The sequence below is a fragment of the Aedes aegypti genome, chromosome 2 (genome assembly GCF_002204515.2).
Source record: "Aedes aegypti strain LVP_AGWG chromosome 2, AaegL5.0 Primary Assembly, whole genome shotgun sequence".
Taxonomy (NCBI): Eukaryota; Metazoa; Arthropoda; class Insecta; order Diptera; family Culicidae; genus Aedes; species Aedes aegypti.
This window is the reverse complement of record NC_035108.1, coordinates 156,219,062-156,240,242: the sequence shown is the minus strand read 5'-3', so window position 1 is coordinate 156,240,242 and position 21,181 is coordinate 156,219,062. Positions and strand designations below refer to the sequence as shown.

Below are 21,181 nucleotides of genomic sequence, written 5' to 3'. Positions count from 1 at the left end.
TTTGAAAAGAATCAAAAACTCGATTGGCTGGAACATCACAGAACACTCTTATTCTTATGCCGACACTTACAGTGGCGAACCATCCAAAGTTTGTTGAATAAATTGAACCTTTCGCAAGTCTACACTTGTAGTGTTGAACCATTCAAAGTTTTTTTTTATAATTACAAAAATAAAGATAAAAAGAAAGGGGTGTTTTGTAAACAAAAAAATGTTAAACATAAATAATTCATGAATTAGAGTTTATGTCGACACTCACAGTGACGAACCATTCATAGTTTGTTGAAAAATCATATTTACGTCCTACCGTTGTATCGATTAAATGTGCAGTCATACATATTTTATAGATTAGAAATAGTAGCATGAAACGAGCTCACCAATTGATCCGTCATCCTTGACTGGGCAGCAACAATCCACATTCAGCTTAACTCGTTTGCTCGGCTATATAAAAGCACTCAGAGAAAATAGGCGCACGACCCGAGAGGGAAAACAACTGACGACTGCTCGGACTTTCTTCACGCACTGCCAAGGAGCAATCGTCAAGGTCGAAGATCAAACAGAATTAACAGATCGCGGAACTTTTTCACTTCACTCGACCGACGCACGACATGTTTGATCCTGCCCTCGTCACTCGCTCCCGCAGAAGCAAGCGTCAAGGTCGAAAGATCAAACAGAACTCTCCGGTCACATAGAATGACAACTGTCGAAAAACTCGAGTGACAGAGCCGTGTCGAGCGAATTTTTTGGTCGACAGTGATTTCAGTCGAGTCATTTCGATCGACTCGACTTATAAAGTAGGACCCATAATATACATTAAGTATAAAAAAAAATAAAAAACTGCATCAAATTAGCTTAATTTACAGGTTTTAAGAATTTCCCGGGATCCCGGGAATTCCCGGGAATTAAAAATTTTATTTCCTGTTTCCCGGGAAGTCAAATCCCGGGAAAATTGAAAACTCTAATACCATCAACCAGAGCTGCGGCAAAGCACACGAGCTGGAAACAGCTTTGATAGTGATGGGTGATATGCAAAGGCGCGTGTTCGGGTGGTGGCCGATCAATGAGAGAATGTGCAAGTTGAGGCTCAAAGGCCGGTTTTTCAATTTCATCATAATAAACGTGCACAGCCCTCTTCCGGAGTGATGATTTTTTACGCGGAGACGCTTTAAACGCGCAGCTCGAACGCAAGTACGACACAGGTTGGCCAGGAGAAGGAATTCAGACCGACTATTGGGAAGTTCAGCGCCCACCGGAACGAAAACGGCTTAGAATATTGCTATTCGTAGCACCTACTTCCAGCACAGTATTCCATACCGATACACCTGGAGATCAACACAGCAGACAGAATAACAAATCGACCACGTTCTGATTGATGGACGGCACTTCTCCAACATTATCGACGTCAGGACCTATCGTGGCGCTAACATCGACTCTGACCACTATCTGGTGATGGTTAAACTGCGCCCAAAACTCTCCGTCGTTAACAACATATGGTACCGCCGGCCACCGCAGTATGACCTAGAGCGGTTTAAGCAATTGGATGTCACAAATGCGTACGCTCAGTATCTCGAGGCTGCATTACCGGAAGAAGGTGAGCTGGATGATGCCCCTCTTGAGGACTGCTAAGCTCAACGTCGGGCACGTGGGATGGAGTCGACGGAACGATTGGTTCGACAAGGAGTGTAGGGAGATTCTGGAGGAGAAGAATGCAGCGCTGGTGGTCATGCTCCAGCAAGGAACCTAACAGAATGTGGAATGTTATAGACAGAAACGGCAACAGCAGACCCGCCTCTTTCGAGAGAAAAAACGCCGGACGGCGTTTTCGAGATGGAGTGCGAGGAGATGGAACAGCTGTGCCGGTTTCGTGCGCATCGTACCTTCGTGCCACGTGTACCACGAATTCTCTCTGCTCTTGGAAGTTTTCTTAAAAACTACCTAAAGCAATAAAACAGTACTTTTCAGTGCTACATAAACAGTACTTTTCAGTGCTAAAATTAAAAACGGTACTTTTCAGTGCTACTAAAACAGTACTTTTCAGTACTATTTTTTCTACTATTGATCCCTTTACGATCCTTGTTTGGACCCGTGCCTTCGATTTTTCGTTGGACCCGTTGGCGAAAGCTAGCGGTGATAATTCTTCTTGGACACCGTCTTGGAAAAAAACCTCTCGAAGGTCACGTCTTTCTCGTTTATTAACTAAACATGGTATCAACAACTAACAAAAGGAAGAGTAAATCTCTGAATTCACTACTTCCTTCCAAAAAAGTGGGTTTCAAAACTGTCACTACACGTGGCAAGAATGGAAGAAAGGACGCTTCCCCGGAATGCGAAGTTTCTTCCAAGGGTGAAATGAATAATTGTATCGAAATGAGCAATCAGTTCGATGCTCTAGACAAATTTTCCGAACACCAAATCGAAGCAGCCTCTAGCCCAGGCTCTTTGATTCAAGCAAGGAAGCAAAGAGTGCCACCTATCGTGGTCAGTTGTTCCGAATTTGGGGGATTTAGGCAGGAGATCTTGAACGGGGTTGGTGGTCTGATGGCTACCGCTTCTGCTTCACAAGCAGAAGGTCATGGGTTCAATCCCAGGCCCGTCCCTTTCCTCGTACTTTGTAGTTGTATATCTCTCACTTGCTTCTATCTTCCATTCTAAATCTATCACACTCAAACTATTCGTTCATAGCAAACACTAGAACCAGAGACGGACAAGAAACCGTTTCCCTAACGCTTCCATTCTTCCACGCGCATGCCTTTCCTTACGCCTGATACATAGGCAGTCTGCTAACCACAAAAGCAAACCTCTCTGCCATGCCTTTTCCCCCAATCCATACACTCCGCATGAACTGGCGTAGATGCAGTCGGACTCCATGGTCTACAGTGGGCTAGTATAAGTGCAACAACATTTCCTCCCCATTCCCCACATTGGTTAAGGGTATGCGAAATACCGAATGATTCCGTCAAATACGCTTCGAAACGAAATTCCGCGGAATTCCACGGAACTCGCACAGGCGAAATTTGTATTTTGCTATTTCGTTTCGTTTCGCTAAATTGTTAAAATATTTCCACGTGTTACCTCTGAGATAGGTCCCAATATTAATTTTCTTCTTTTTCTTATGTAAATATTTATTCTTTGTTTATATTTTGTCTTTTTTGTAAATAATTATCCCCTTACTATAAAAGTTGTAAATACTTGTATATAACTATTCCCTTACTATAAAATATGAAATCTGTAAATAAAATTTGAATTCAAATTCCCTCCCATAAAACCCTACATCGTCATTCCTTCCTCCTTGCACTAAAATAACATGGCGCACATTACCAACTGCGCAAAAACAAACCGCTCCCGGGAAATGTTCCGCGGACATAGATTTTGCAGCATCATGAAATTGCTTAAAAGCCAATGTTGGTGAAGGCAAAAGCCTCTTTTCGGTAACAAAGTTCAAATCGTTAAAACCTTAAGTTGATTTAAAGAAAGTTAATCCTCTTCGCAGGAACAAAGTTTCAAGTGTTGTGCGACGCGAGTGGTCCAAAGTTACAGCCCTCGCGGGGTTTTGACCAGTGATAATTGTACCGATTAATCAGCCCTGGAACGTACCGACGAAACCGCCTACCACCCCTCAACCGTTCGCGACGAAAGGCCGTTCGCTACCCCTCGCCCGTCAAGAAGTGCGCCCGGTGCCCAGCTCGAGTCGACATTGAATCGGGTCATCACGGAGTGTTCGAACGGCGATTCGTCCGACAAGACCCCCAGCAGTTGGCAACCGGCAAATGATCCGCCATCCGGCGCCAGGTGATGTGCAGTGCAAAAAATCCCAAATAACCCTATTCCCATTTCCCGTAAATTACTAAATAAACTAAACAAATGAATTCGAATTTTATAATCATTAGAGTGTAATTATTTATTTTGCTACGATTCCCTTATTTTCTTTCTTTTGTTGTGTGAATTAAATTTCGTTGAATTAGTGTGGGAAGTGAGTCCGCCCAGAAGATAACCGATTCTCCCGGATAGACCCTGAGAGGGATTAAATGTAAATAATCATATAAATTTCTTAGTGTTAATTTTTTATTTAGTGTAATTTTTATTTGATCTTTTTTCTTAGTTTTTTTAATTTAATCTGAATTTGAAAAGTAAGTGTGAATTAGAAAAGTGTCTTACAAATGGCGCCCAACGTGAATTAGTGATTGAAAAAATTTCTACTTTAGGATTAAATTAGAACCTTTTTCAAATGTGCTCCGGGAGAAATCGAAATTCGTTAAATTTCTATTCTATCTGAAATCAGAAAAAAATAGTTACAACAAATTGCGTTCTTTTGTGTGCAGAAACAATAGTGGAACAATTGGATTATAATTTGTGAATTGAACAATTGCCATTATGAATACCTATTGATACAATGACCCATTATGAATAGACCTTTATTGAATTATTTCTATTGAATTATTTCCATTGAATTATTTGTGAACAATAGTGACCTTTAGTGAATAGATTTAAATTGAATTAGTTTCTTTTGTGAATTACTTTTCTTCATACTGCATTGATTATTTTGTGAATTACTTCTTCATCTATCGATATATTTTGTGAGTAGCATATTTTTTTGCAATGGCTATGATGCGTCCAGATTACTTGCATGCAAGTGAAATGATTTTAGTGTGGTACCATGATATAAGGGTGGACCATTTAGAAAACGATGGACTGCTTTGTGAATTGGCTTTGCGAAATATAGTGATTCGTGATGATGCGTCTTTCTCACGCAGACGTAGGAGCTTACGTGAGCATCTCAAGCTTGAAAAGCAAGAGAAAAAGCATTTGGATGCAGGATTTGTGGGAAATAAAGTAGAGGAAATGACAATCTGTGAAAAAAAGTTTCAGGAGCTTTCTGAAATGGTGAAACAAAATGATCGAGTTGTACGAACCAAATGTAAAACCAGGCTTTTACATTACGGGCATAGAGTATACCAGTTGTTAAAAGTGGAAAATATTAGCACAGAAGAGAGTAGCTTTTTGAAAGCTCTATTGGTTGACATTACCGAAATTTTACAAAAAGAGTTTTACACAGAAAATGCAAACCCTTCTAATACCGAACATGAAGTTGACAATGAACAGGCTTTGATTAATTTGTTCACTGTGAACCCAGAGTCTTCAAACCGCCATATTATCACTCAAGAACCTGCCCAAGCATCGAATCAAGTTTCAAATCAGAATCTGGATTCTGTTTCAAATCAGAATCTCAGCTCTGCATCATTTCAAATTCGTATCGAACAGCTTGAAACTGAATTAGCCAACTTACGCTTATTAGCAACTCAAGCTACAGTTACAAATTCAGGCAGGCCCATGAGTCACACAACACCACAGGTGGATTCGAACTTAACTCCGGCAAATCAACCTTCAGTTGGGTTCACAAACCCGCCTTATACATATTTTTCAAATTCCTATCAAAATATTCCTCAAATTAAATCGACAACGCAATCCATCCCTCAAATTCCGTCAATTGATTCCAGAAATCATCCAACCAGTTCACAGTCTTGGTTCAATCCTAGTTTTCCAACAATGGCACCTCAAACTAATAACCCACCTTAAAATACTTACCAAACTCATTCACATTACCCTCAAATTCCTATTCCATTCTCGCCTTACCCAACGTATCCATCAACAGCACCATCTAACCCTTCACGTCACACCTTACCTGTTTCGCAGTGGAAAATAACCAAATATGAGGGAACTGATCAGGGTATCAATCTCAATGAGTTTTTAGAAATCGTTCAGACCTTTTCGCTAGCCGAACATGTGTCCGAGGTTGAGCTATTTGAATCCGCTGTTCACCTTTTTGCGGGCCCTGCATTAAAGTGGTATATGACCAAGCGCACCACAGGTCGTTTGCTCAATTGGCCACATTTGGTGTTGGAATTGAAGCGAACCTTCATGCACCCCGATTTGGACGCTCTGATAAAAATGAAAATTTATCAGCGGCGCCAGCAGAGAAGTGAATCATTTCATGAATTTTATTATGAGATGGAAAAACTTTTCCGATCCATGTGCGTACAAATTCCTGAGTATGAAAAGGTTCAGATCCTACTCCAAAATATAAGGATAGACTACAAGAAGCAATTAACTTTTCTCCCAATAACTGATTTGCCTTCTTTGATTGCTGCCGGTCAAAAGATCGATGCATTGAACTTCTCGGCATACAACAAAGTTTTTGGAATAGAAAAAACAGTAAATGCCGTTAGCCAAGGCAAATCCAAGCCAAATTCGGCCGAGGTTAATCAAAACCGACAACCACCGTCACAAACACCACCTAATCCCCGTACCAACAAAACGAATAGGCAAAATTATCAAAATTCGCCCAAAAATCAAACACAGGCACCCACGCATAATCAGTCCCAACAGAGACCAAGATTGACGTTGGAATGTCTCATAGATTCGTATCAACCCCCTCCAGAAAACACCTGTTATAACTGCGGCATATACGGGCATTCTATCAGAGAATGTCGTGCCCCAAGGGCCGTTCTATGTGAAAATTGTGGTTTCCGTGGTTACCCTTTTCGAAATTGCCCATACTGTTTAAAAAACGCCATGTCAGCGAGCGAAAAACGCGGCTCGTTGAACCCCTAGGTGCGTGCAAATTTCATTATCCATTTCCTTCCAATTGCTTCGAAAGAGCATCTGAGGATATGTACTCACGAGACCCTATTACATGTCTGATTACTTACCCGTACCCTAACGACAATCGTCCATACACCACCGTAACGGTGTATGAGCATAAAATCCGAGCTCTTTTAGACAGTGGTAGTAACCTTACCATAATTGATGATTCGGTCTATTCTAATTTCAAATCACATAAAATTTCACCACTTCAAAATCCCATAACATTACGAACCGCAGGAGGAGAACAGTTGCAAATTCGTGGTCAGCTTGACTTACCCTTCACTTTCAACGGTGTGACCAAAATTGTCCCGACCCTAGTGGTACCAAACCTAGCCATCCGTTGTATTTGCGGTATGGACTTCTGGGCCAAATTCAATATTCAACCTACTATCGGTGAGTGTGCCCTAGTAGACGATGAGGTTTATGAACCGCCCTCTAAATCTTCCATTTGCATCCTCACTACCGAGGAGAAGCAAGAAATCGAAAGTATCAAAGCACTTTTTATCCCAGCTCGCCAAGGACAGTTGTCACTGACTCCATTGGCTGAGCACCGGATTGAAATTCAAGAGGAATGGCGAAACAAACCTCCAGTTCGCCAGTTCCCTTATGTAATGTCACCTAAAACTCAAGGGTTGGTGGCCACGGAATTGCAACGACTGCTTGATACAGGTATTATCGAACGCAGTAATTCAGCATGGTCACTGAACTGCGTGCCTGTAATTAAGCCTAATAAAGTTCGCCTCTGCTTAGACGCTCGCAAAATCAACGAGCGTACTGTACGTGATGCGTACCCCTTGCCACACCCTCATCGCATTCTTAGCCAACTTCCTAAAGCTAACTATCTTTCAACGATAGATCTCTCGGAAGCTTTCTTGCAAGTACCATTGCATCCGGCTTCGAGGAAATATACAGCGTTTAGTGTGCAAGGCAAGGGGCTGTTTCAATACACCCGAATGCCTTTTGGTCTGGTCAATAGTCCAGCTACCTTAGCTAGACTAATGGACAGGGTACTAGGCCACGGTGTATTGGAACCGTATGTCTTCGTCTACCTCGACGATATCGTCGTGGTGACGGAGACATTCGAGCATCACGTGCAGTTGCTCCAAGAAATTGCGCGCCGACTAAGAGATGCGAACTTGTCAATTAATCTGGAAAAATCCCAATTTGGCGTTCCAGAAATACCATTCCTTGGATATCTGCTCAGTACTAATGGTCTGCGAGCCAATCCAGAAAAGACTCGACCCATCGTCGAATATGCGAGGCCAAACACCATTACTAAACTGAGAAGATTCTTGGGAATGGTAAATTATTACCGCCGTTTTATATCCGATTTCAGTATGATCACGGCGGCATTGACCGATCTTCTGAAAACGAAATCGAAAATTATAAAATGGAACGAGGAAGCAGAGAAATCCTTTTGCACCATCAAAGAGCGACTGGTCAGCGCTCCAATTCTGGGCAGTCCCGACTTTACTAGGAAATTTACAATCCAGACGGATGCCAGCGACGTCGCCGTGGCTGGTGTCCTGACTCAACAGCAAGATGATGGCGAAAAGGTCATATCTTACTATTCGCATAAACTGACTACTCCGCAGCGGAACTACCACGCAGCCGAGAAGGAAGCACTGGCAGCTCTGCTTGCCATAGAAGCCTTCCGAGGATATATTGAGGGTTCTCACTTTAAACTGATCACAGACTCCTCTGCCCTAACACACATTCTCAATACCAAATGGAAGGTGGGCTCAAGGTGCAGTCGGTGGAGCTTGGATCTACAGCAGTTTGATATGTCTGTGGTACACAGAAAAGGCAAGGAAAATGTAGTCCCAGACGCATTATCAAGAAGCATAGCTGTAGTCCAAGATACACCGGCTGCCTCCTGGCACTCCTCATTGGTCGAGAAAGTTAGGAATAAGCCAGATGAGTTTGCTGATTTCCGCATAGATGATGGAATTCTAATGAAATTCGTCACGGCAAAGAATGAACCGTATGATTCACGCTTTGAGTGGAAAATTGTTCCATTACCCGAGAATATACCTACCTTACTCCAGGAAAACCACGACACCAACTTCCACCAAGGCTATGACAAGACTCTGAATCGTATCCAAAAACGTTACTATTGGCCGAAAATGGCCTCAGAAATACGCAAATATGTTCAAAACTGTACAACGTGCAAAGAAACCAAAGCTTCTTATGTAGCGATCACGCCAGAGATGGGAAAAATGCGCCAAGCATCACGGCCATGGCAAATTATATCCATCGATTATGTAGGTCCTCTCCCTCGAAGTAAAAAGGGGAACCAACACCTGCTAGTAATCAGCGATTACTTCTCCAAATGGGTGATGATACATCCCGTTCGGAAAATCGACAGTTCAGCTATGTGTTCAGTTCTGAACAGTGATGAGAAAAGTACTGGAGCAAACATTTACCGCCTCTACATTTACATCTTTCTACACGACCATCAAAATCCAAAGCAAACCATGACCGTTCAAAACCAAAAAATGTCACGGCTTTTCAAAACTGTAATCTTCTTCTTCCTAACGTTTTTCAACCCCGAATGCGAAATGACTCGAGCACAGTGGTGACACGATTTTTGCGGTTTTCGGGGTTTTGCATTTTTGCTCGATAAAGGTAGCATGAAATTGAACTTGTTTATATGTATCGCAACGGAATGATTGTGCTCTTTTTGTTAGAGCTAATAGATTTCAATTAGTTGAAAACACTAGCGAAATATTAGCGATTGAATGATTTAACACTTTTTTCAATCATTCACCTTGGAATGGCTGCCCGAAAACGGTCATAGTGGAGAGACAAAAACAGTCAAGCAATGTGTGAACCGTTGGCAGCGCAACGCCTGATGGTATTGATGCTGCTGCTGCTTTGTGTTTTGGTTGAATGGCAGAATCGATGAACTGTGGTGAATTGTGGTCACAGTTCCCAAGACTGGTTCTGAAGGATCAGTGGTTTTATCGAAATTCCGTTCCGGAGATAATCATCACGGATAACGGTAGCGTCTTTACATCTAAGGTGTTTAAAGACCTACTAGATCACTTCCGCATTAAACACTGGCTGAACTCGCGTTATCACTCGCAGGCAAACCCTGTCGAGCGAGTGAATCGTACGATAAATTCTGCCATCAGAACATATGTACGTGAAGACCAGCGAATGTGGGATACAAAGCTCTCTGAAATCGAGATGATTCTTAATACATCCAAACACACATCCACTGGCTTCACGCCCTATTTTATCACGCACGGCACTGAATTATCCGAAACGGGAAATGACCATCGTCTCTCACGTCATCATCAGGAGACCTCTGAAGGTGAACGCGAGGAGCAACGTAAACAAAACTTCACAAAAATATATGATATTGTCAAAAACAACTTGAACAAAGCACACGAATCATCCACCAAGCACTATAATTTGCGGAGTCGGCGATTTTCCAAAGCTTTCTCCGTCGGTCAACTTGTGTACCGGAAAAATATGAAGCCTTCCAGCGCTGTAGAGAACTACAACGCAAAATACGGTCAGCAGTATCTTCCCTGCAAGGTGAAGGCCAAGGTCGGATCCTCATCATATGACCTCGAAGATCTGACAGGCAAGCCACTCGGAATTTGGCCGGCGATTCATTTAAAGCCCGGTTAGTTCAATTAAAACAACTGTCGGATCCTCCTCTTTATTTTTCCAAACTTGTCTCTGCCAATGTACCTGAAAATAAACAAAAACAAATGAAACTTACACCCGCACATACGTTTGTCGATATCGATTCATATCACCATTAGTTTATGATGAAACCCGTGCAGCAAACCGTGAAATCGTGCAAAAATATCACGAATCATTCACTTTTACTTGCATCCATCCAAAATGTAAACACGCTTTGACGTTTCACACCCACACAAGAGCCTTTTTCATTCGAGTCGACATGCGCAGGGTAGAGCAGAAGGCTTTGCGATACCCAGGTGGTCGATTTTATAGTCACTAAAAACTCCTCTCATGTTGCTTGCAATATGTTCTCGCATGCGAGAACGGGAAATAAGCAGCATCGAGAGTGATTCATTAAATTTAGGTTTAAAAATCACCCGTTCTCTTGAAATAAGAGCAGCGAGTGTGAGCATTGAAACAATTATAGAATTAGGGCGCCCTAGAATCATAAAAAAAAAACATCATAATTAGTAAATTTGGTCCAAGAGTTTTCTTGAGACATGTTACCGAAAAAGAGAAGTAATTCATAAATTTATTCTCATTAGCATAATTAAGTAGTCATAAAATTATTTGGTCAACAAAGGTTGATATGGTTAAAAAAAGGTCTTGTTAACAGTGGGAAAGTGAATGGCAATTCGATAACTTTGTGCACGATCCATGGTTTTGCGTCTTATGGCATTTCAAAAACTGCATATTTTGTTGTACCTAATTGAAATACTTCGGGACAAATCACCTGTCCAGATCGAGCGACAATGAATGACTCATACTGTTGATAGTGAGCCTCACTAACTAAAATTCAAATAATTTAGAGGGAAAGCACTTGACATCTAGGAACAATCATTGCTCTAAATTACACTAAATTTCAAATAGCAGAGAGCTAGTAATCGAAATTGGTCTCATAGTTAATCTAATTTTTCTGATATTTTAGATAGATTTGGAACTCATGGTAACTCGCGATCTAAGCTAAATGAAATGAAGGCTAGCATTTTTGTCCAAGCAGGCTCACTCTTGGTAATTCAAGTGATTTGCAGGAAAAGCACTTGACGTTCAGGAACAATCATTGCTGCAAATCAATGTGAATTAGTAAGAGAAGATAACTTTGTTAAAAATCAACAGCCTTCGGATCCCATTAATAGCTTGACGTTAGGAACCAGTATTTCATGAGTTTTGATATCAAAAGGGACACCACATCACGCAACAGCCAGCCTCACTCTTCCAATTTTGCATGATCCCTCGGAACAGCACTTGCCGCATTAGGAACAATCATTGCGAAGGATCAGTTAAAATTCGAAGAGCAGAGAACTGTTTTGCGACCATTCAATCCAGACATCACTTGAATTCGATAGTCTAATCAGGAAACCGAATAAGAGCATTCTGATAGAAGCAGGCTTACTCTTAGAGATTTAAGTGATTTTGCGAAAAAGAATTGCCGTTTAGGATCAATCATTTCCCTAAATCAATGTAAATCTTTAAGAGGAGAGAACTTGTACTAGAATATTGTTCTGTAAACTGAATTTTAGAATATTGCTATTCCTAACAAAAAAAAAACTTTGTTTTTTTTTCACCCAGTCCGGGATAATTATTACCTCTGAGATAGGTCCCAATATTAATTTTCTTCTTTTTCTTATGTAAATATTTATTCTTTGTTTATATTTTGTCTTTTTTGTAAATAATTATCCCCTTACTATAAAAGTTGTAAATACTTGTATATAACTATTCCCTTACTATAAAATATGAAATCTGTAAATAAAATTTGAATTCAAATTCCCTCCCATAAAACCCTACATCGTCATTCCTTCCTCCTTGCACTAAAATAACATGGCGCACATTACCAACTGCGCAAAAACAAACCGCTCCCGGGAAATGTTCCGCGGACATAGATTTTGCAGCATCATGAAATTGCTTAAAAGCCAATGTTGGTGAAGGCAAAAGCCTCTTTTCGGTAACAAAGTTCAAATCGTTAAAACCTTAAGTTGATTTAAAGAAAGTTAATCCTCTTCGCAGGAACAAAGTTTCAAGTGTTGTGCGACGCGAGTGGTCCAAAGTTACAGCCCTCGCGGGGTTTTGACCAGTGATAATTGTACCGATTAATCAGCCCTGGAACGTACCGACGAAACCGCCTACCACCCCTCAACCGTTCGCGACGAAAGGCCGTTCGCTACCCCTCGCCCGTCAAGAAGTGCGCCCGGTGCCCAGCTCGAGTCGACATTGAATCGGGTCATCACGGAGTGTTCGAACGGCGATTCGTCCGACAAGACCCCCAGCAGTTGGCAACCGGCAAATGATCCGCCATCCGGCGCCAGGTGATGTGCAGTGCAAAAAATCCCAAATAACCCTATTCCCATTTCCCGTAAATTACTAAATAAACTAAACAAATGAATTCGAATTTTATAATCATTAGAGTGTAATTATTTATTTTGCTACGATTCCCTTATTTTCTTTCTTTTGTTGTGTGAATTAAATTTCGTTGAATTAGTGTGGGAAGTGAGTCCGCCCAGAAGATAACCGATTCTCCCGGATAGACCCTGAGAGGGATTAAATGTAAATAATCATATAAATTTCTTAGTGTTAATTTTTTATTTAGTGTAATTTTTATTTGATCTTTTTTCTTAGTTTTTTTAATTTAATCTGAATTTGAAAAGTAAGTGTGAATTAGAAAAGTGTCTTACACACGGAAAATTGAAAACAAACGGAATAAAACGGAATTTCGCGAAATTCGAGTTTAATTTCGAACAAAACTAGTCAAAGCGTTCGCTTCTACTCCTAGTTACAGTCAAAAATGGGTCCGTATTATGGATCAAATCGACTCATATCATGGATCAGAACACTATAACAGCAAATTATCTGCGAGGCAAACGAATGGTGTGCTAGTGAAAGCATACGTTTAGGCGTTTCTTTAGGAATCGTCTTATCTTAGATTCATAACTGTGGTATGGGTTTCAATGCCCCACAAATATGAATCAACGCTTCTAGGCATATGTATGACATTATATTTCCTACGAATGGAACAAATGTGTTTAAGCATGTTATTGTTGAATGCGATGGTGTATAGATTCATGGTTCGCGTAGGTAAAATGGGTTTTGCGTAATTGCTACTCTATTTGATGAGATATTCTCCGTTTAATCCAACTTCGATCCATATCTGTGTACTATCCATAACTGTGGGATGACTGTAGTATTGACTGGTCCGCAGGATATGATAAACTGCACTGCCGAAGTTTCCAAAAACGCCCATTTGCCCTAAATTCCTCGCGGCGAATAGCCCAGGAAAGGAACAACTGCGTTTGATGAACCACCGCAATGCTATCTTCCATAAGAATGAAGAGAGCAAAATCACGGTTTCCTCCGGGGAACATCGCGTGTCCTTTTGAGCAAATCCGTTCATACATCGCAAAAATTGTTTGTACACAAATGTCAAAAAAAGCTGCGGAGCGTGAGTCCCTGATGTTCTGAATTTGCTCAGGTGGTGCAGATTATTGATGCGCGCATTAGTTCTCTCTCTTGCTTTCCCGCTATGACGTGACTTTCAACTCTGCATGAGAACAGCAGGAGAATAAAAGATAAAACTAATAGCACGCATCAATGAGTAAATGCTCTCCCAAATCAACGCGATTTTTTCCGCGATGGCGACCAAAAATCGCCGCGATTTCGTTGTTGTGTCATAAAACTCGCTGTCACCGTAAAAAATCGCGTTGATTTGGGTCATCCAAAGCCACACCTTAAATCTTCAAGAGCACAAATCTAAAGAACCAGACGTCCATTCAAGCTGAAAACTCTATCGATTGGTTACTCGATGGCCAATCGATTAAGTGTTCAGCTTGAACCGCTGTCGAGTTCGTCAGATTTGTGCTCTTGAAATTTTGAGGTATGCCTTCGATTTATATTCACCTTAAACAAGGAAGATGCATACATTATTTTATATCGAAAAATGAATCTAGGTTTATTCACGCTGTACCACACCACCAACTCCTCTCTCATCTTATAACGTGACATAATTTCCTCACGACCCATAATTAAAAAAAATGCGAATATTGATAATATATCATTACAAGTATTGGAAGCCAATTGCCGCAAGACAAAGGTCTTAACCTTTTCAATACCGACATCAAGTTTCAAAAATCTCTAGTTTGGCCATCTTTCGATCGATTTTGATGATTTGTTTTAGTAAAAATCACAGATCAGTTATAAATTTGATTAATGCGTTGCATGCACCATTAAAATTGGTTCCGGATTTAGATTCAAGTTTGGTGGGGTACCTAGGATATTTTACAATGGAAAAGTGCAACAATTTTTTTTCGATTTGCGCACATCTAAATCTCGAGAAAAAAAAATAAGCCAAACATTAAATTTAGCTCATTGAAAGACGGATTGCCTGATCGAACATGGGTGAACTTGTCAATCTTATTTGCCGTTCCTCTATGCTATGTAGTCCAGGTTCAAAACTTTTTTTTCGAAATTTTCAAATATTTTTAAAAATACTCTCGAGGCTCAAAATTTAGTGAAAATGTAATTCTGTAGTCAGCTTTAAACAAAGAATCTAAAAATGAGATAATATCAACAATCCCTAATTCTTCCAGAAATCGTCCAGAAATTCCTTCACAGATTTTGGAATAGGATCATTTCTCCAGTATTTGCTCTACAAAATAATAGAAATACCTTCAGTATTTTCTACAAGGTTTACTCTAAAAGTTTGCATTCATCAAGATTTGATCCCTCCAGGATTAATTCACAGTTTATGCAAGGCTTTTCCAGAAGATGTATTAGGAACTTCTAAATTAATCCCATCAGGCAATCCTGGTTAAGTTGCTGCCGCAATATCTCTTGGAGTTTATTACTTTTTCAGTTCTTTTTAATTTATCTTGATTGATTTCTTAGATATGTGTTGATGGATTCTTTAAAATTTAATTTAATTTAATACTTCAGCAAATACTGCAGCAAATATTCCAGTGAATCCTCTGTTATACTTATTTTTTTTTCTTCTTTCTGGCGTTATGTTCCAACTGGGACAGAGTCTGCTTCTCAGTTTAGTGTTTTCATGATCACTTATCGACTTGTGTCCCCAATCACATTCATTCAAGCCACAAAGCATAAAGTACAGCAAAAAAAATGAATATCATTATTCCATGTTTTATGGTATATATTAGCATAACATCACATCCACATGATTAAAAAAATTGTAAGGCATTTCTAAAAATCAAATAATTTCGGGCTCTTCTCAATATTTTTGGGATTGTTTAAATGTTTGTAACTGCTTTTCGACCCACTTCTTAGTTGTAACATTTAAATTAAAACCACTCCTTGACTTGTGTGAATGTCAGATAGGTATGTTGAAATGAAACTTTATAACGTTATTAAGAAGATTTCAAACAAACAGAAAAGAGTCTTACCAAAACATGTAAGGATTCCGCTGAGCAACACTCAGGTTTCCATATGGTAGAGGATTTAAAAAGTCGTTTTTATGCCTATTATCAAATTTCCAGCTTTTGACAGGAAAAAAAACTCAAACGTTTATTCCGCGAAACAAATTCAAAAATTTCGTTTCGTTTCGAAAAATTCCGTCAGATATTTGATTTCGTATCGAGTTACACGAAACATTTTTAAATTTCGTTTCGTTTCGTCATTATCAGCGCAAGATATTCCGCGTATCGTTTCGTTTCGTATCGACATGGAAAAAATCCATATCGCATACCCTTAATTGGTCTGCATTCTGACGTGGCAGGCGCCATTATAGCCTAAAAATAGAAGATCACCAGCACTTATACACTGAGGGTGTCTGTTAGTCCCAAACAGTCATTCGGTTGGTTCCTTGTGTAAGTGCAGCTGATCTGGCGATACTGGAGTAGCATCCACGAGCGGCCAATCAAGCTCAAGCTCAAGCTTTAGGCAGGAGATCTTGAACTCCATTAGGGGAATCAAGGTTTCCTTCCAAATCGCAAAGAAAGGAGACTGTCGCGTTTTGCCGGAAACTCTTAAAGATCGTGAACTTCTTCTCAGACATCTTGAAGAGAGGAGGCACAAATTTTTTACTTATGACGACAAAACTGAACGTTTGTTCGAAGTTGTCTTGAAAGGTTTCTCAAGTGACTATAAGTCACCTGACGAGATCAAAAATGGAACAAATGATTTACTTGGATTTTCCCCAGTTCAAGTAATCATTATGAAAAATAGAACCCAATCTGGCATTGTTCGGAATGGGCTTTCTCAAGAATATTATTTAGTTCACTTTAACAAAAAATAACTAAATAATATTAAAGCTTTAGAAAAAGCAAAACTTATGTTCGATGTCCGTGTGACATGGGAACATTTCCAGAAACCTGGAGGAAATTACACTCAGTGCCATCGGTGCCAAAAGTGGGGTCATGGTACAAAAAATTGTCGCATGGATGCTAAATGCATGATTTGCGGAGGTTCTTCTCACGCTAAGGACGTCTGTCCTGTGAAGGAAGATACCAGAAAGTTTGAATGCGCCAATTGCAAGGGCTCTACTAAAGCTAACTTTTGGGAATGCCCTTCACGCAAGAGAGTCATTGAGTCTCGTGCCAGGCAGATGAAAGATAATATCCGTTATGATAACGGTCGTTTCCGGAATTTGCCTGGTAGAGTATCGAACAATGCTCATTTTTCAGTTAACGATCGCTTGATTAGGAATCATACCCACCAGAAAGATCATAATCATGGTCCCTTCAGTCTGCATATATTTTCACTTTCCATATCTCGATATCCTCCTTATCTCGATACCTCCATATCTCGATGTGTTTCTGTTGATTTTTCGTTCTTAATTTTCTCTCCGTATGTCGATATGACCAATATCGAAGGTCACTAGACCAAAGTTTTGGGATTCAAAACAAATTAGGAGCGCCAAATGACGTCTGTTTGTGTATAACTTTCTTGGCAACGGAGAGTTTTTCAATCTAGTATTCATCCAAAATTTGTTCTTTGTCTCGATCTCTCCCTATCTCGATGGTCCCTTCGATATCGAGATGTGGTGAGGCGACTGAACTTTTCAATACTGTTTCTTTTGTGGAAAAAGTAGGCCGTTGTTCATTCTTTTGATAAAAAATATACAGTATGCAACGAAAATGCAAAAAAAAAAAAAAAAATGTTGAGCTGATTTTGGAATCTACATTAATACAGTGAAACCTCCATGAGTCGATATTGAAGGGACCATCGACTCATGGAACAGCAATCCTTTGGAAAGCTGCTTCTAGGGACCATCATAGTAACCATGAAATTTTGTTTTTAGTATGGTTCCATGAGTCGATATCGAGTCATGGAACATCGACTCATGGAGGTATCACTGTAATTTTTCTAGAGTTAGTTACGTAATGCTCAAAAGCTATCAAAGCTATCTAGGATCTTTATAAGTAGAGTAGATATTTTGAAAAGGTTTTAAAATGCTCAATTGTCAGACATTTTAATAACTTGAATAGAAATATGCATTTTTAAATAACATCTCAATTACTTAAAGTAAGCTTTCAATCAATGAGAACTACACCTCTTCAAGTTTGTGGTAATGTGCCAGACAATCAAAATAGAGAACTCTCATGCTAATTAATTCATTTCTAAATTGTAACATTTCTTAATTAAGAGGTCAAACACCTTTGACAAACCTTCGACATACTTTTTTTTTCTCCGCCCAATATTAAGTGTCTTGTCACTTTTGAATATGTACTGTATTCGCAATATCAGAAGTGCTAAAGATCAAATGTTGCAATAAACATTCAAAGTGCATTGACTTATATCGCCACTTTTATTTGATATACACGGCTTAATTACTACTGCTCTGCGAGCTTTAATGCATCCGATTTATTGACATCGTAAAGCGCTAATTGTATCGTAAGTGATGCACAGCATTCTCGTTTAACTAAATCTGACCTCGGATATCAACACTTCCTAAAGTTCATCGGTTGGTTCAGTTAGAAGTCCTCTTCGTTGTGAATTTGATTCCATATTTAGCTAGCATCCTATGCAAAATTTGTCAAAATATTATAGTGCATTTGGTTTACTTTAATTGAACCATTATTCGAATCGTCAATTACCATCAGTAGTTTTGAAGTTAGTGGAATTTCCTAATTTTGATTCATCTGAAATATTTCTACTTCACGAACTAGATAATACTTGATTCTATAAAATGAATTTGTTGGACTTTGAGCAGCTTGTGATTTTTTGTTTCACTTTTCTATTGAAAAAAAAAAAAAAAAATACGGTGTCGCATGCTGGGCTAGGAAGACGAACCTGAGCCATAAAATTCAATTACGCAAGCTTTCTTACGTGTGAGAAACGAGGCTGTACTCGATTTTTATTAAACTGGAATCTTAAATAGTACACCTTGTTCTTTACCGTCGATCATAAAATCGAAGATGATCATCCGAAGTTGTTGGCATTGAGAATAAATAGAGGATAGCAGGTAATGACGAGACAGTTTGGTTAGGTTGCATGAAATTTCTGCTACAGTAATTGCGATATCTACTCAGTGATTGTGATCTTCTATGAAATTGGATACCGTAAAACGGGGTATCTTTGATAACGCGGGTAACTTTGATAGTGCCATCACATACTAAACAAAATAAGATAATATTTGATAATCAGTTAAGCAAAACGAATTCAAAAGTAAAGAATATTAGTATGACACTTTATGTCAAAGCTGTTTTCATTTGAATCGAGAACATTTGAGACTTAATGAACGTATATTAAAAATTGATGCAACCTTAGCATTTTCGTAACAAGCTGTTCTACAATCACTATTTGATGTAGTTTTTAATAGTTCGTCACTTATATTTAACAGCTTAGTTATAATAGAACTTGAATATGGTCTCAAATCTCCTAGCGAAACCCATTTTTACAAATTTCATTGATAAATTTAAAAGATACAGCATGCAGAAAGTGTCCACTTGATAAAATGACCAGTCCTTATCCATTCAAAATAAATCTTTTGGCAATTGAAAATGCAAAATTTGACTATTTCAGCCAACTTGCATGCAAGTTGGTCAGCTTGTATGCCAAATTATTTGCTTAATTGGCCACAGAATTCAAACTTCATATGTAAATCAATACTTATCAACAAACTTCCGATGGTAAAATGTTATTTTTGGTGATTGAGAATAGTATTGTATTTTGCCATATAAGAGAATAAAAAAAAATTGTATGGAGACTGCAAACATGTAGCAAAATTGATTAAAACAAAATTTTATCGTGCAATTTCAACTAAATTACATCTAAATTGAAAGTTTAAGCCCTATTTTGCATGCTTGGTGGATTATATTACAAAAAAGTTTGATAAAGCATACCTTAAATCTCATGTAAACATTGATTAAACCAGTGTTTTATGCAACTATGGCGACCTGTAGCTAAAAATTATGACGTGCTGGAACATTTCTGAGAACGACGTCAGATTCAACTACCCAAATTTACTAGAGACACATAATTTGATCCTTGAGACACGCAAAAATGTCATTTTTGTTACGCTGTGTTATTTAACATTAAACAGTAAAAATATCAATATCTCTAGTGTAGTGTGCTATTCCTTTATTTAAAAAACAATGCGCTCTCGGGCTAGGCATTGGATATATATAGAAAGCGTTGTGTTTGGATGGGCATCTAATTCTTCCGAAAGAGGTGCACTTTGCGAAACCACGTGATTATTGAGCTGAAATCGAATTCAGGTTAACTTTTGCGTTCATGAGTCCTCTCATGGCGTAGTGGTAACGCGCCCCAACTAGAGATCGGGGAGTCGTGAGTTCGATTCTCACTGAGAAGATGTGTAACATTTTTCGCAAATCTTCACATCAATTTGTCCATCTAATCCAATTGCAAATTATATGTAATGTTTAGCTTTTCAGTAGTTGTTAAACTTCCACTCGGCTGGTTAGCCGTAAACCACGATTCATAATTAAAAACAAGTATCAATATCTCTGCTAGTATGTAATGTCAAGAAGAAAAAGAAGAAAAATCCATGTTCAAAAGAGAAAATGACTGTACAATATTTTTTTTGATTATTCAATGCAAACTTTTATCTTGTAAAAACATGTTTTGCTTCTACTACCCGATCAAAAATAAATATCAAATTTGAAACAAGCCTTATTTCTGACCATAAAACATAATTTATAGGAACTTTTTTTTCCGTTGTGCAATTTGAACACAAGTTATAAAAATACCACTTCTATTTTCGAAGATTTTGCCTATTTTGATTATAAGCTAGTTTTGAAGATATTTCGATGTTCCTTGTAGGAGCTGCCATTCCCACATAAAGTTTCTTATTTCGCCTCTCTGTTTGCAGCTAATTTATAAAAAATAAAATCATGGGAGTAAAATGTCAGACATCGAGGAGATTCTCTAAAAAAAATCATACAAATCGTTTAAGTTATTTCCGAGAATAAAAAATATGGTTTTTGAAGATTTAGATTTCAATACGGCCACCAGAAGCAGTTGCACTAAATTTCTTCCTTTTTTCACAGCAGACCCTAAAAAAAAGTGATTAAAATTTAAATATTTTTTGGTTTAGAAAATGATTTTAAATTACATACGTATCGCTTACACTTCTTTTAATCATAACTAGCTTGTGGGCTGTCCATTAACCACGTGGCCCTACCTACCACCCTGTGGCCATTTGCCCACACACAAATTTAAAAAAAATTATGGACCATGATCATTGGACAGACCTTCCCTCTCCCCTATAAATGATCACGCGGTTCATGGACGATCTCTTGTAGCGAAACTGATGCAACAAATTGAATGTAATATTTTGGTTACAAAATGATAATAATAGCTCTATTTAGTTAAACCAAATTATAATGATAGTGTTGCCTAACGCAGAACACCAAGACACAAGAAATAAATGTAATGC

At 38.9% G+C, this 21,181-nt stretch overlaps 2 long non-coding RNA genes across 2 annotated transcripts; both read left to right on the top strand.

Annotated features, from left to right (window-relative positions):
* The first annotated feature begins 3,066 nt into the window (after positions 1 to 3,066).
* LOC110675367 lies at positions 3,067 to 3,880 on the top strand. Its single transcript, XR_002499416.1, has 2 exons — positions 3,067 to 3,425; positions 3,488 to 3,880. It is a non-coding gene; the product is annotated as an uncharacterized LOC110675367 (long non-coding RNA).
* Positions 3,881 to 11,183: 7,303 nt separating this feature from the next.
* LOC110676154 lies at positions 11,184 to 12,735 on the top strand. The gene is made up of 2 exons (XR_002500108.1): positions 11,184 to 12,280; positions 12,343 to 12,735. It is a non-coding gene; the product is annotated as an uncharacterized LOC110676154 (long non-coding RNA).
* Positions 12,736 to 21,181: the final 8,446 nt, after the last annotated feature.